The sequence below is a fragment of the Myxine glutinosa genome, chromosome 1 (genome assembly GCF_964187855.1).
Source record: "Myxine glutinosa chromosome 1, kmMyxGlut1.1, whole genome shotgun sequence".
Lineage (NCBI taxonomy): Eukaryota > Metazoa > Chordata > Myxini > Myxiniformes > Myxinidae > Myxine > Myxine glutinosa.
Genome location: NC_136261.1, coordinates 91505190 through 91520189, shown reverse-complemented (window position 1 = coordinate 91520189; position 15000 = coordinate 91505190). Strand labels below are relative to the sequence as shown.

At 56.1% G+C, this 15000-nt stretch overlaps 1 protein-coding gene across 1 annotated transcript in view; it reads right to left on the bottom strand.

Annotated features, from left to right (window-relative positions):
• LOC137425329 (uncharacterized) overlaps positions 1 to 15000 on the bottom strand; it is a 106486-nt gene that overhangs the window by 90912 nt on the left and 574 nt on the right. The gene's annotated exons all lie outside the window — the stretch shown is intronic.

The following is a 15000-nucleotide window of genomic DNA, read 5'->3' as shown; positions in this document are numbered from 1 at the left end:
ATTGCTGCAGTATCAGCACCCCCTCACGTCTCGTTCTCTCTTGGCTGCTTTAGCTGGATCGCGCATCTGCCGCACCTCTCTCTCAATCTTCTCCGGACCCTCTCCCTCAATCTTCTCCAGGACCCTATGACTTCTCTGGACCCTATAGAAACCCGCACGTGTGCTTTTATAACGTGCTTTTGGGTTTTTTACCCGCGTGCGTTGGAAACGCCCCTCGGTCAGCTCGCCTCGACCTTGATTGGTCACGAGGGCTACCGATCCCGCCCCTCTTGATGACGCGTTGGCAAAGCCACGCCTTGTTCCTCGCGCTTGGCTGACTCCTCCTTCCGATGATGAGGTGGAGACACGCCTTTCTTCTCCGTTGGTTACCTCGTGCGTAATGGAGTCAAATGCAGCAAACAGTGGACGGGGAATGAAATGCAGCAAAGTGGATAAAGGAGTCAATTGCAGCAAAGTGGATAAAGGAGTCAATTGCAGCAAAGTGGATAAACCTGGCACTTTGAAGATGTGAAAGGGGATCTATCTTATTTAATTGATGCAACGCAATGACTAGTGGGTCACAGAGCCTTCAACTACATGTATTAAGGACATAACTACGAGGGGAACTTAAGATTTGCTACGTGTGTGCGATGGCCTAATTACAGACGACCTTTGATCTTTGACACTACAATTGGAGGTATCTACACAATTTACACACAGTTCTCAAAATCTCAACAATATATATATCCACACACATGCATACACACATACGCATACACTTAAACACATACACAAACACACACCTCATTTTTTCATTTCTGTTCCTCACAATTCCTGTTCGATTTGAAACACGATGGAATAATATAACAATAAAATAAAATAAAAGGTCTTTAATTAAAAAAATTAATAAAAGGTTTAAAGGAATATTAAAATTTTAAAATTTAAATTTAAATTTAATAAAAGGTTTAAAGGAATAATAAAAGGTCTATGTCTGAGGTCACCGAGTTCGATAGGTGCAGCCGTGCAGCGATCGGTGCAACCGTTTGTGCGGCACCCGGGAAAACAACATCGTCACAATGAATGTTGTGCGAACACGGATATTATGTGAGAGTCCAAACCTGAGAATGCTAGAGACCAAAGATGAAATTGGGAAAACGAAATAGCCTATTTTACTCCTGGAGATCCCAGGATTACCCACCCAAAAATATCGTTGCGATCAGTTCAGCAGTTTTTATGGTGCCTTCGAACGGACAGACAGACTCTGTGACCTCGGACAAAGACCTTTTATAAGGACATGGGTTGAATCCCTGCTTGAGAGAATTCCAACCCCCTCGCTCCCCGCCATCATGGCCGTCTCTCCAACTAACAATCCCATGAGATATGTGGAAAGGACGACCCAAAACCAATATAAACATCATTAGTATATAAACATCATTAAAAGTAAATAATGACCTCGGCCAAAATACGCCGGTAATCGGTGAAAATAATCGGTGAAATAGTAATCAGTGAATACGCTAACAGATCGCTGTCTCCATCGATCTTGCCAAGGTCATAACACCTATCGGCTCAAAATCCTTTTAACTGTTGATTTGGAAGTTTTTACAATGAAGGAAACACGTATCGGGAGTACATACGACATCGGGAGGACTAACTGCACGCGCATTCAGTATCAAGCTTATATCTCTCACGGCGGAATCTGAACAGCGGAATGCTTGGAGAAGTGGTGGGCTACTTCGGCATGAAGGAGGATCAGAAACGTGGACTCCCACACTACCACATCCTGCTGATACTTACTCCCACATGACGTTATTTTCCCGGGTGCCGCACAAACATCACAATGAAACACAATCACAATTCACATATTCGTGCAATTCGAATATTTTCGTCACAATGAAAACCGTCACAAACGGGTACTGGAGACAATGTGACAAACGTCACAAACGGGTACAGTATTGGAGAGGCCATTGCCAAAACGATTTGCTTTCTCTGGTATGTGTTTCTGGGCGGGTACCGTTTCAGATAAACCGGTAAAATGCCTCCCAAACGGAAAGCATCATAAACGAAAACGTCCAAGGAAGCTGTTGCAAGAAAGAAGGCTCGCCTAGACGAGGACTATCGGAGGCAGGAACAAGTACGTGACACAGCTGCACACCAGTCTCGGAGGCAGTCCGAGGAATACAGATCTGGTGAACAAGGACGTGACACAGCTGCACACCAGTCTCGGAGGCAGTCCGAGGAATACAGATCTGGTGAACAAGGACGTGACACAGCTGCACACCAGTCTCGGAGGCAGTCCGAGGATACAGATCTGCTGAACAAGATCGTAACACAGCTGCACACCAGAGCGCCAGGAAAGTCCAGCTTAAAGTGGCTCTAATGCAAAAGAGGAGGATTAGAGCAGTGTTTGATGTCCAGCACTTTGAGGAGCTGACTATCCAGCAAAGCAGCAAGGTCACAAGCTGCCAAGTCTGTATGATACAGGACATAAGTGCCCCTTCTGCAAGGCCCACTGCTGGAATGACGAACGACCTGGATTCTGCTGTGAGAATGGCAAAATTGCAATAAATCTGCTCGAGACCTACCCTGAAGATTTCAAAGTTCTGTTCGACCTAAAGGAGTTTATTGAGAAGATACGCCAGTTCAACAATGCCTTGGCCATGGCATCGATCGGAATCAAGGAGCACTTCATGCCAGGATTCAGCCCCATGGTGAAGGTTCAAGGTAAAGTCTACTATCACATTGGACTGCTCCAGCCAGAAAGTGATCAATCACATCCAACGTTCGCTCAAATATGGTTCCATGACAGTGATGAACTGGAAAACCGACTGCGATTTAATTAACAGCTCAACGGTGATATTGACATTCTGCAGACTCTCCAAGACTGGCTGCGTCAGAACAATCCCTACATCCAGTCTCTGAAATCTGCCTTTGAGTTAATGGAAGCAGACAACAACATCACCATGGTTCTGGATGCAAGAAAGCGGCCTTCAGGTGAGCATGCTCAACGTTACAACCTCCCGCAGGCAAGCGAGGTATCCATCATCATACCCGGTGAGCATGTGGATCATTTGAACGTCATCCTCTATAAGCGTGAAGGTAGACTTCAAACCATCACGGAGCTGCACCAGAGCTACGATCCTCTTCACTATGTGCTGATGTTCCCGCATGGTGAAGAAGGATTCAAGATCGACATCCCTCATGCAAAAGGCCGAGGCACTATATCCCCAAGTGAGTTCGCAAGGTTCCGCCTTCAGATCAGAGATCAAAATTTCAATCAGGTCATGAGGTGTCGACGACTTACTCAGCAGTACGCATGCGATCAGTATGCCAAGGCTGAAGCGTCAAGACTTCGGTGGGCAAGGAACAACCAGAAGATGATCCGAGCAGACAAGTACCAAGGACTGATGGATGCTATAGATCACCAAGAAGAGATGCAGGCTGGAACAAAGATTATCCTACCACCATACATCTATGGCTCTCCTCGATGGTACGCTGAAGCCTTTCAAGATGCTATGGCCATTGTCCGATCCCTTGGGAAACTTGATCTGTTTGTGACATTTACCTGCAACCCACAGTGGCCAGAGATCAGAAATTCACTTTTCCTCAAAAAGCAGCCCTGCGACCGGCCTGACCGAACCTAACTGCACGCGTCTTCAGTATCAAGCTTAAATCTCTCATGGCAGATCTGAAGAGCGGAACGCTTGGAGAAGTGGTGGGGTACTTCGGCATGAAGGAGGATCAGAAACGTGGACTCCCACACTGCCACATCCTGCTGATACTTGCTGATGAAGACAGGCCACGTGAGCCCAAGGACATTGATCGCATTGTGTCAGCCGAGATTCCTGATCCTCATATCAACCCAAAACTACATGATATAATCACACGCAACAACATACATGGGCCGCGCGGTGCTCTAAACCAAAGTTCACCATGCATGTCTCCACAATGGGAATGCGAGAAAAACTTCCCAAAATGCTTTGTAGAGCATACCATGGTGACGGACTCTACGTACCCAATCTATCGGCACCGTTGACCAGCCCAAGGTGGTCAGACACACAAGAAGAAGGTGCGAGGACAGGATGTCAAGATCAACAACCAATGGACTGTGCCCTTCAACCCGCTGCTGTCTTTGAAATACAATGCCCACATAAACGTCGAGGTTGTGAACTCAGTATTCAGTGTCAAATACATATATAAATATGTGACCAAGGGCAGCGACCGTGTTACCATAAAGCTGGCCAACAAAGAAGAAAGAGATATCACCAATGACGAAATACAGTGCTTTGTGGATGCGAGATACATCAGTGCCTCTGCAGCTTACTGGCGCCTGTATGAGTTCCCTATTCAGCAGATGAAGCCTCCGGTGCAGAAGCTTCCAATCCACTTGGAAGATGAGAAACTCATCCTGTTCCAACCAGAAGATCTGCATGACATCGTCAACAATGGTCCACCAAAAACAAAGCTCACAGAATTCTTCAAGCTGAACCAGAATACTGAAGTGAAGATCACCTACCCTGATGTATTTAAGCACTTCAGGTGGGTGCAGAATACCTGGAAGAAGCGGGCTCATGTGACGAAACTGAATCACAGTGATGAGGATGCCAACCAAGCCTGCTCAGACATGATTGGAAGGATTCCAGTCATAAACCCGACTGCAAGGCAGAGCGAGCTTTTCTACATGCGGACGTTGCTTCACACGGTGGCTGGACCAAAGTCCTACAGAGACCTGAGAGCCTACAATGGAGTGGAGCATCCCACCTACCAAGCTGCCTGCCTTGCCATGGGCCTCCTCGATGATGACTCCGAAATCGACCGAGTGATGGAAGAAGCTGCCTCCATCAGATGTGGATCCGCACTGCGTGAGGTCTTCACTCACATCCTGATCTTCGTGCGACCTGCGAATCCGTTAGATTTCTGGAACCCCCACAAGGGGATACTGATGGAAGATCTCCTTCACAAGCACAACCTGCTGGAACAAACAGAAGCTGCAGTGCATAACCACCCTGCTGCAGATTCAAATGATTGTTCCGCTACATGGGCTTGATCTGGAGAAAGACTTCCAGCTTCCTAAACCGAACAGGGCCCTTGCGGAGCAACTTGAGCAGGCGAGAATCATCGAAGAAGAGACCAACTACAATGTGCAAGAACTGGAAGGGTATGTCACTGAGAATCAGCCAAAGCTGAATGAGGAGCAGCATCTGTTCTATGAAGCAGTCATCGACTCGGTGAGGAATGAGAAGGGTCAGTTGTTCAGCTTGGATGCTCCTGGAGGTACTGGAAAAACCTTTCTCATCTGTATACTGCTGGCTCAAGTTCACTCTGAGAAGAAAGTTGCGTTCGCCACAGCTATGAGTGGAATTGCAGCAACCCTTCTTCCAAATGGTCGTACGCTTCACTCTCACTGCAAAGTACCGCTATGAATCAAGGAGGACTCTTTGTGCAACATCACCAAGAGAGACAGTACAGGGCAATTGATCAAGCAATGCCATCTCTTGGTCATTGATGAAGTCTCCATGTGTGACAGGCGTACCATCGAAGCGTTGGACTGGACATTCCGTGATATCCGTGAGACAGATCGGTCTTTTGGAGGTATCACCATCATCTTCTCTGGAGACTGGAGACAGATCCTGCCTGTCATCCGAAGAGGAGGCCGCGCTGACACGGTTGCTGCAACCCTGAAGCAGTGCCCCCTCTGGAGTCAAGTCCAGGTGCATCGGCTGACAAAGAACATGCGGGTGCATAACACGGGAAGTGGAGATGAAGAGTTTGCCAATGAACTTGTGCGAATTGGAGAGGGAAGGCTACCCATCGATGCAGAAATCAGCGAGTTTAAAGTTCAAGTCAAGGAGGACTACCTGACCCAAGGAGAAAACATCCACAGCCTCACTGACATCATATTCAGCAACCTGAGCACCTTGCATGCTGACAGGAACTGGATTTGCAGCCGAACCATCCTCTGTCCTATGAATGAGGCGGTTGATGAAGTGAATGCGATCGTACTGCGGCAATACCCTGGGAAGGAATCTGTCTACTTGAGCAGCGACAAGATAATGTAAGTAGAGAACAGACACCAATATCCAGTAGAATTCCTCAACTCGATATGTGCATCAGGAATGCCTCACAAACTCTGCCTCAAGAAGGGAGCTCCGATCATGCTGCTGCGAAACTTTGACCCTAAAAATGGCCCCTGCAATGGGAGTCGTTACATCGTGGACAACCTGATGCCGAATCTCATCGATGCGACACAAGCTACTGGGCCTCATGCTGGAAACAAGATCCGATTTTTTTTTCTTCTTTTTTTTTTTGTATACTGAATCGAGGCTCGTGAAAGAGCTAACATTTATTTCACCAAGGAGCTAACATTTATTTATTTATTTGACCAGACAAACAAAATATATAAAAAGAGGGAGTGGAAGACAAGATGGGGAGAGAAGGGGAAGCACACAAACACAACATTTGAGAGCAGGGAGAAGTGTGGGAGGGAGAGGGCTTGGGGGGAGGAGGCGTGGGAAGGGGAGTGGGGGGGGGGGGGAGAGGTATAAAACACAAGGGGACCAAAGACTTCCAGGACAGAAGTTGGTATTTCAAAAAAAAAAAAAAAAAGTGTAGGATTTTGGGTGAAATTAGCGGGGGTAGAAAAGATCAAGGTTTTGGATGGGGGAAGATAAGAGATACCCGTGGTTGATGGCTCATTGGCCACTTGGCGTCAGATAAGGAACTGAAGCCACAGATCGGCCATTTTACCACTCCCGTTCACGGCGCATGAGAATAATTACATTTAGTTCAGTTGTTTTTCAATCGTCGACTTGGCACGAAGTGTTGAGGTACACAGAACTCCTTATATTGACCTAGTTGTGAACGAGAGAACATCAGAACCCTTTGCATCAGAACCCTTCGGAGTGCCACTTCATACTTCATACTTCATCTTCCTACCCAGGATTCCAATCATTCCATCCGAAAATCTGTTCCCCTTCCAGATGCAGCGAAAACAATTCCCTGTCCGACTCTGCTTTGCAATGACCAGTAACAAGGCTCAAGGTCAGACATTAGAAAAGGGAGGCATCTACCTAAAAACAGATGTCTTCAGCCATGGACAGCTTTATGTCGCCATGAGTCGCGTTGGCAGCAGTGACAATATGAAAATGTTTGCCAAGAACTTCAAAGAGAGAAAAGCAACTTTTATCAGCAATGTCGTCTATCCTGAAGTGCTAAGCCGAAGAAGAGGTAAAAAATCATTCAATTACTTTCCCCAAAGAAAGCGTACAGTTGATATCACGATTTGAAACACAATAGAATAATATTCACCGATATGAACAGTGATGTTGTGACGGACACAAGCAAGGTACACGAATTCAGCGCACCAGCAGGTGGCGTGAACGTCCAGGCGGGGAACTGGAATGCATGCCCCGCCTATCGACCGATCGGCCACACCCGGGGACGAGGCGTGGCCTCGGCACATATATGCGGGCTCTAAGCTCGGGCCCGCTCAGTGCTGCAGTTCGATCTTTCATAATAAAGACTCTTTTGGTTTTATCAAACGCGTTGTGGCCTACCTCTTTGGCAAGTAAGTTGTGTGCGCAGCACCACACTTCACTGGTGACCCCGATTGGTTCGGCCGTTGCTGACCACTGAACGCGCCATGGCCAACAACGTCGTCACGGTAAAACTCCCAGAGTTTTGGGAAGCACAGGCCGATGTGTGGTTCGTGCAGGCCGAAGAACAATTTCAGCTTCGAGGCATAACGGCGGACGAGACCCGTTACTACCACGTGGTCGCCGCCCTCAGGCCCGGCACTGCCGCCCGAGTCGTGTCCATCCTGCGGCACCCGCCGGCCGACCACAAGTACAGGGCGCTCAAACATCTCCTCATCGCCACGTTCGGCCTCACGGAGATCGAACGGGCCGACCGCCTCCTGGGCCTTCCCAAACTCGGCGACACACGACCATCCGTGCAGATGGATCATATGCTGTCGCTGCTGGGTGACCAAGCCCCAGATTTCTTATTCCGGGCGCTTTTCCTACGCCAGCTGCCTCTACAGGTACGCCTCGCGCTGGCCGGTTCCAACATAAGGGAACCCCGCGCCCTGGCCGTAGAGGCCGACAAGTTCTTCACGGCTTGCGACACGCGGTCGAGTTACGGTGCTGCTGTCGTCGATCCCGGGGCAGAGGCTACAGCGTCCCTCGTGGCCGCTGCCGCGCCCCGCCCACCACCACCACCACCACCGCCACCGAGAAAACCACCGCCCCCGCCGCCGCAAGCTTGGTGCTATTTCCACGCCAGGTTCGGCCACAAGGCTAAGAAGTGTTGCCCGCCGTGCTCGTTTGACAAGTCGGGAAACTACCGGGCCGGCGCTCGTTAGCGGCCCTGAGCGTCGGCCATTCCGGCAGCCTCCTCTTTATCACGGACACATTGTCCGGGCGCCGTTTCCTCTGCGATACAGGAGCGCAGGTAAGCGTCATCCCAGCCTACACGTCCGACAAGCGAACCGCGGGCCGGGGCCCCGCCTTGCTTGCCGCCAACGGTACACCCATCCGCACGTTCAGGAAGCGCTGCCTCTCCCTGCGGTTCGGAGGGCAGCGCTTTCAATGGTCGTTCGTGACCGCTAGCGTACCAATGGCATTGCTCGGTGCGGACTTCCTATGTGCGCACGGAATGTTGGTCGACGTAAAGCGCAGACGGCTCGTCCAGGCCGAAACCTTTAGCTTGCTCGCTTGTTCGCTGAGCAGCTCATTGAGCGGCTCACTGAGCGGCTCACCGAGCGGCTTGCCAAGCGGCTTGCTGGACGGTTCCGTCCTGGCGAGTTTGGTTTGTACGCTTCCGGCAGCGGACGACTTTACCCGCCTCCTCGCCAGTTTCCCGGCCCTCACACGGCCCACCTTCTCAGCGGTGGCCGTTAAACACCGGGTGGAGCACCACATCCCCACGGTCAGGCCGCCGGTCTATACCTGGGCACGCCGGCTCGAGCCCACGAAGCTCGCGGTGGCGAAAGCGGAGTTCGCCATGCTGGAGCGGCTGGCGATCGTGCGGCGCTCCAACAGCGCGTGGGCTTCCCCGCTGCACATCGTGCCGAAGCCCGGCGGGGGATGGCGGCCGTGCGGGGACTACTGCCGGCTCAACGATGCCACCACCCACGACCGCTACCCGGTCCCACACATTCAGGACTTTTCCACCCGGTTGGCCAACACGACCGTGTTTTCGAAGGTGGACCTCATCCGGGGCTACCATCAGGTCCCCGTCCAACCGGACGACGTCCCGAAGACGGCCGTCATCACCCCTTTCGGCCTCTTCAAATTTCTAAGGATGCCCTTCAGGTTGAAGAATGCGGCTCAGGCGTTCCAGCGGCTTATGGATAGCGTCTTGCGTGACTTACCTTTCCTGTTCGTCTACCTGGACTACATCCTAGTCGCGAGCGCGTCCCGGGAGGACCACCTGCTCCACCTCCGCACGCTGTTCGAACGCCTGGGCCAGCATGGCCTCATCATCAACCCTGCCAAGTGCCGTTTCGGTGTCACCACCATCGACTTCTTGGGGCACCGCATCACCGAGCACGGGGCCGTCCCTTTACCGGCCAAGGTGGAGGCGGTCAGGGATTTCCCGCGGGCCCGCACGATCAAGGGGCTCCAGGAGTTCCTGGGCATGGTAAACTTTTACCACCGCTTCGTGCCCCACGTCGCCCAGCTCCTCCGCCCCTTGCACGAGGCCCTCCGGGGCAAGCCGGGCAAAGGTGACATCGCATGGTCGGAGCCGATGGCCACGGCGTTCGCGGGCGCAAAGCTGGCTCTGGCCGACGCCACCATGCTGGCGCACCCGGCGCACCGATCGCCCTCACCACCGACGCGTCGGATTACGCGGTGGGCGCGGTGCACGAGCAATGGGTGCGTGGTGCTTGGCAACCGCTGGCGTTTTTCAGCCGGCAGCTTCGCCCGCACGAACGCCGCTATAGCACCTTCGACCGCGAGTTGCTCGGACTCCACCTGGCGGTCCGACACTTTCGCCATCTGCTGGAGGGCCGCCCGTTCACGGCCTTCGTTGACCACAAGCCCCTTGTGTTCGTGATGGCCAAGGTCGCCGAGCCATGGTCGGCACGGCAGCAGCGCCACCTCTCTGCCATGTCAGAGTACACGACGGACATCCGTCACGTGGCAGGTAAGGACAACCCGATGGCGGATTGCCTTTCCCGGTCCGTCGTGCACGCGGTCCACCTCGGGGTCGAATATGCCCGGATGGCGGAGGCCCAGACCGCCGACCCCGGCGTCCAGGCCTTGCAGACCGCCGTCATGGGCCTCCACGTCACCGAGGTGCCGTTCGACGCCGCGGGCACGGCCCTCCTATGCGACGTCTCCCTCGGCCGGCCTCGCCCCATTGTGCCCGCTGGCTGGCAGCGCCCGGTGTTCGACGCCATCCACGGCCTGTCCCACCCTGGCGCGAGGGCATCCCAGAAACTCGTCGGGGCAAAGTTCGTCTGGCATGGCCTCCGGAAGGACGTCCGCGACTGGGCCAGGATGTGCCTCGCGTGCCAGCGTGCAAAGGTCCACCGCCACACCCAGGCACCGTTGGCCCCGTTTGCGGTGCCCGAGCGGCGGTTCGACCACGTGCACGTCGACTTGGTGGGACCTCTGCCCCCCTCGCGAGGGTTCACCCACCTCCTCACCATGGTCGACCGCACCACACGGTGGCCGGAGGCCGTCCCATTGGCGACGACATCTGCGGCTGAGGTGGCGCAAGCCTTTATCGCCACTTGGGTTGCCCAGTTCGGTGCCCCTTCGGACATCTCGTCCGACCACGGCCCCCTGTTCACCTCGGAGCTCTGGGCCGCGGTGGCGCAAGGACTCGGGGTGAAGCTACACCACACCACGGCCTACCACCCCCAGGCCAATGGCCTGTGCGAGCACTTTCATCGCTCCATGAAGGCCGCGCTCCGGGCCAGCCTCTGCGACGGCGGCTGGGTCGACAGACTCCCCTGGGTCCTGCTGGGCCTCAGGACGGCGCCCAAGGACGACCTGTGCGTGTCCTCGGCGGAGCTGGTCTTCGGGCAACCACTGCGGGTACCGGGTGAATTTATCCCCGACTCCACGGCTCCTTGGTCCGCGGCACAACAGCACTCCGCGCTTCAGGAGACCGCCCGGAGGTTCGCCCCGGTGCCAACGGCACACCACGGTTGCCCGCCTTCCCACGTCGCCCCGGAGCTTCGCACGGCAAAGTACGTGTTCATCCGGCATGACGCCCACCGGGCACCGCTGCGGCCCCCGTACGACAGGCCCTTCCACGTGTTGGAGGCCGGGGACAAGTTTTTCACGGTCGACATCGGCGTTGCCCCGGATCGCATTTCCGTGGACCCCCTCAAGCCGGCCCACCTCAATCCGGACCACCCCCCGCCAGCGGCTCTGCCTCCGCGTCGAGGCTGCCCCCCGGCGGTCGGACCCCCGGCACCCCCCGGCCCTGCCGTCCCGCCACCCCCCAGACCGGCACCCATCGCCAGGGGGCGTTTCGGCCGGGTCATCCGGCTTCCCCGCAAACTCACCCTTCAGGTGCGCGGGCATTCTGGGGGGGCGAGTGTGGCGGACACAAGCAAGGTACACGAATTCAGCGCACCAGCAGGTGGCGCGAACGTCCAGGCAGGGAACTGGAATGCATGCCCCGCCTATCGACCGATCGGCCACGCCCGGGGACGAGGCTTGGCCTCGGCACATATATGCGGGCTCTAAGCTTGGGCCCGCTCAGTGCTGCAGTTCGATCTTTCATAATAAAGACTCTTTTGGTTTTATCAAACGCGTTGTGGCCTACCTCTTTGGCAAGCAAGTTGTGTGCGCAGCACCACACTTAAATGTGGCTTTTATTGAAATTCTAAAGATACTGTAGCGGTTACCGCTGGGTGTACACAATCGCCTTGCACCTGCCAGGACGCGGCCAGGGCGCAATCGCCATGCCGGGCTCGTCCGGACGGGCCCAGACGCGCCTCTCCCGGGCATGCCCGAACTCGCTGTTCCCGGGCTCGCCCGAACCTCCCGGGCACGCCCGGTCTCGTCTTTCCCGGGCATGCCCGCTCTCGCCTTTCCAGGGCTCGCCCAGAACGCCCGGGCATGCCCGCTCTCGCCTTTCCAGGGCTCGCCCAGAACGCCTGGGCATGCCTGCTCTCGCCTTTCCAGGGCTCGTCCAGGACGCCCGGGCATGCCCGCTCTCGACTTGCCAGGCCTCGTCCAGCACGCCCGGGCATGCCCGGTCTCGCTTTTCCCGGGCAAGCGCTCCGGCATAAATGTGTATATATATTGCTGCCCGATAAACGGGCTTTTCAGAGTACCCGAGTTTGATACGTGCAATAAAGCAACTCGGACGAATTTCCGTCTTTGGTCGCGTCAATTCTTTCGACTCGCGTTGGAGCACAGCTCCTTCATTGGTGACCCCGAACATGGATACGGCAGTGGCTCTTAAACTGCCTACCTTCTGGGAGGCTCACGCGGCTGTTTGGTTCGCCCAGGCGGACTCCCAGTTCGCCCTGCGAGGCATCACCGCCGACGACACCCGCTTCCACCATGTCGTGGCAGCGCTCGGCTCCGCCACCGCGGCCCGTGCCCTGAGCCTCCTCGAGCGCCCGCCAGCTGCTGACAGGTATGACGCGATTAAGACGCTCCTCCTCGACGCTTTCGCCCTCTCACCGGTGGCACGCGCACGGCGCCTGCTCGACCTGCCCGAGCTCGGCGACACGCGCCCGTCCGAGCGCATGGACTACATGCTCTCGTTGCTCGGTGAGCACTCTCCGGATTTTCTGTTCCGCGAGCTGTTCCTTCACCAGCTGCCTCACCCGGTACGCCTCACCCTGGCTGGCACGTCGATCACAGATCCCCGCGCCCTCGCCAGGGAAGCCGACCAGATCTCCTCGGCGGGCCAGCACATCGGAGCGGCTACCTGGAGCCCGCCGCCATCCGAGGCGACGCCCACGACGCCCGAGCGCCCTGCGCGGTTGGAGGCCGAACTGCCGGTGCAACTGGCGGCCGCCACGCCGCGCCGACCGCTTCCAACACGACGGCCGGGGCCTCCACCTGACCAGGCGTGGGGTTATTACCACGCCAGGTTCGGACACAAGGCTCGGACATGCCGACCCCCGTGCACTTTCGGCAAGTCGGTAAACGGCCGGGCCGGCGTTCATTACCAGCCATGAGCGCCGGCCACTCGGGCAACTTGCTTTTTATTAAGGACAAAGCGTCCGGGCGGCGTTTCCTTTGTGACACCGGCGCCCAACTGAGCGTCATACCCGCCTCCAAGCAGGACAGGCGGAACGCCGTTTGCGGCCCCTCTTTGGTCGCTGCTAATGGATCGGCCATACGCACTTTCGGCCCGTGCGACGTCACCCTCTGCTTCGGCAGCCAGCGCTTTCAGTGGACCTTTGTGACCGCCAGCGTCCCCATGGCTTTGCTGGGCGCAGACTTCCTCTGCGCGCACGGGCTGCTGGTCGACGTTAAACGACGTCGGCTTGTCAACGCCGAGACCTTCAGCTCCCTGGCGTGTACGATGAGCAGCTCCGCGCCGACCGAACTGGCATGCGCCCTCCCGACGGCGAACGACTTCGCTCGCCTGCTCGCGGAATTCCCGGCCCTCACGCGGCCGACGTTTTCGGCCGTCGCAGTGCGACATGGGATCGAGCACCACATACCCACTACGGGCCCGCCAGTCTACGCCAGGGCCCGCCGCCTCGAACCGGCCAAGCTCGCCGTGGCAAGGGCCGAGTTCGACGTGTTGGAGCGCCTCGGCATCATGCGGCGCTCCGATAGCGCGTGGGCCTCACCACTGCACATTGTGCTGCTACCAGTCCCTGGTCCGCCGCTCGCCAGCGCTCGGACCTCCAGGAGGCAGCCCGGCGGTTTGCCCCCGTGCCAACGTCCCGCCACGGTGGCCCCCAGTCCTACGTCCCCCCGGCGCTTCGCACAGCGGAGTACGTCTTTGTGCGTCATGACGCGCACCGGGGGCCACTCCGGCCGCCGTACGACGGGCCCTTCCGGGTCCTGCGACGGGGCGACAAGTCATTCGTCGTCGACTTCGGCGGCCGGTCGGACCGGATTTCTGTGGACCGCCTCAAACCGGTGCATGTGGACGTCGACCGACCACCACGGTTGGCCCTTCCTCCGCGGCGAGGACGCCCCCCGGTCCACAGTTCCCCCCGCTCGACCACCCACCACCACATCGGACCCTCCCCCCCCTCCCCCCCCACGTCCCTCCAGGGGTCGCTTCGGCCGGGTCATCCGGACCCCCCTTAAATTGACCCTGCCGGTGCAGGTCGATTCTGGAGGGGCGTGTGTAGCGGTTACCGCTGGGTGTACACAATCGCCTTGCACCTGCCAGGACGCGGCCAGGGCGCAATCGCCATGCCGGGCTCGTCCGGACGGGCCCAGACGCGCCTCTCCCGGGCATGCCCGAACTCGCTGTTCCCGGGCTCGCCCGAACCTCCCGGGCACGCCCGGTCTCGTCTTTCCCGGGCATGCCCGCTCTCGCCTTTCCAGGGCTCGCCCAGAACGCCCGGGCATGCCCGCTCTCGCCTTTCCAGGGCTCGCCCAGAACGCCCGGGCATGCCCGCTCTCGCCTTTCCAGGGCTCGTCCAGGACGCCCGGGCATGCCCGCTCTCGACTTGCCAGGCCTCGTCCAGCACGCCCGGGCAGGTCCAGACTCGCCTTTCCAGGACTCGCCCTTGACACCCGGGTATGCCCGGTCTCGCTTTTCCCGGGCAAACGCTCCGGCATAAATGTGTATATATTATATTGCTGCCCGATAAACGGGCTTTTCAGAGTACCCGAGTTTGATACGTGCAATAAAGCAACTCGGACGAATTTCCGTCTTTGGTCGCGTCAATTCTTTCGACTCGCGTTGGACTTGGAGCACAGCTCCTTCAATACTGTTCAGATTTTGATGATTTACGTGTGATATGATTTGACGGATGTTTATATAAATCGTTAAAAAAAATTAATTTCTGCCTTCAATTTCTGATATTTTGCCTCTTCATTTCGGCTTCCCAATTGAAGCCACGCCCGGAGG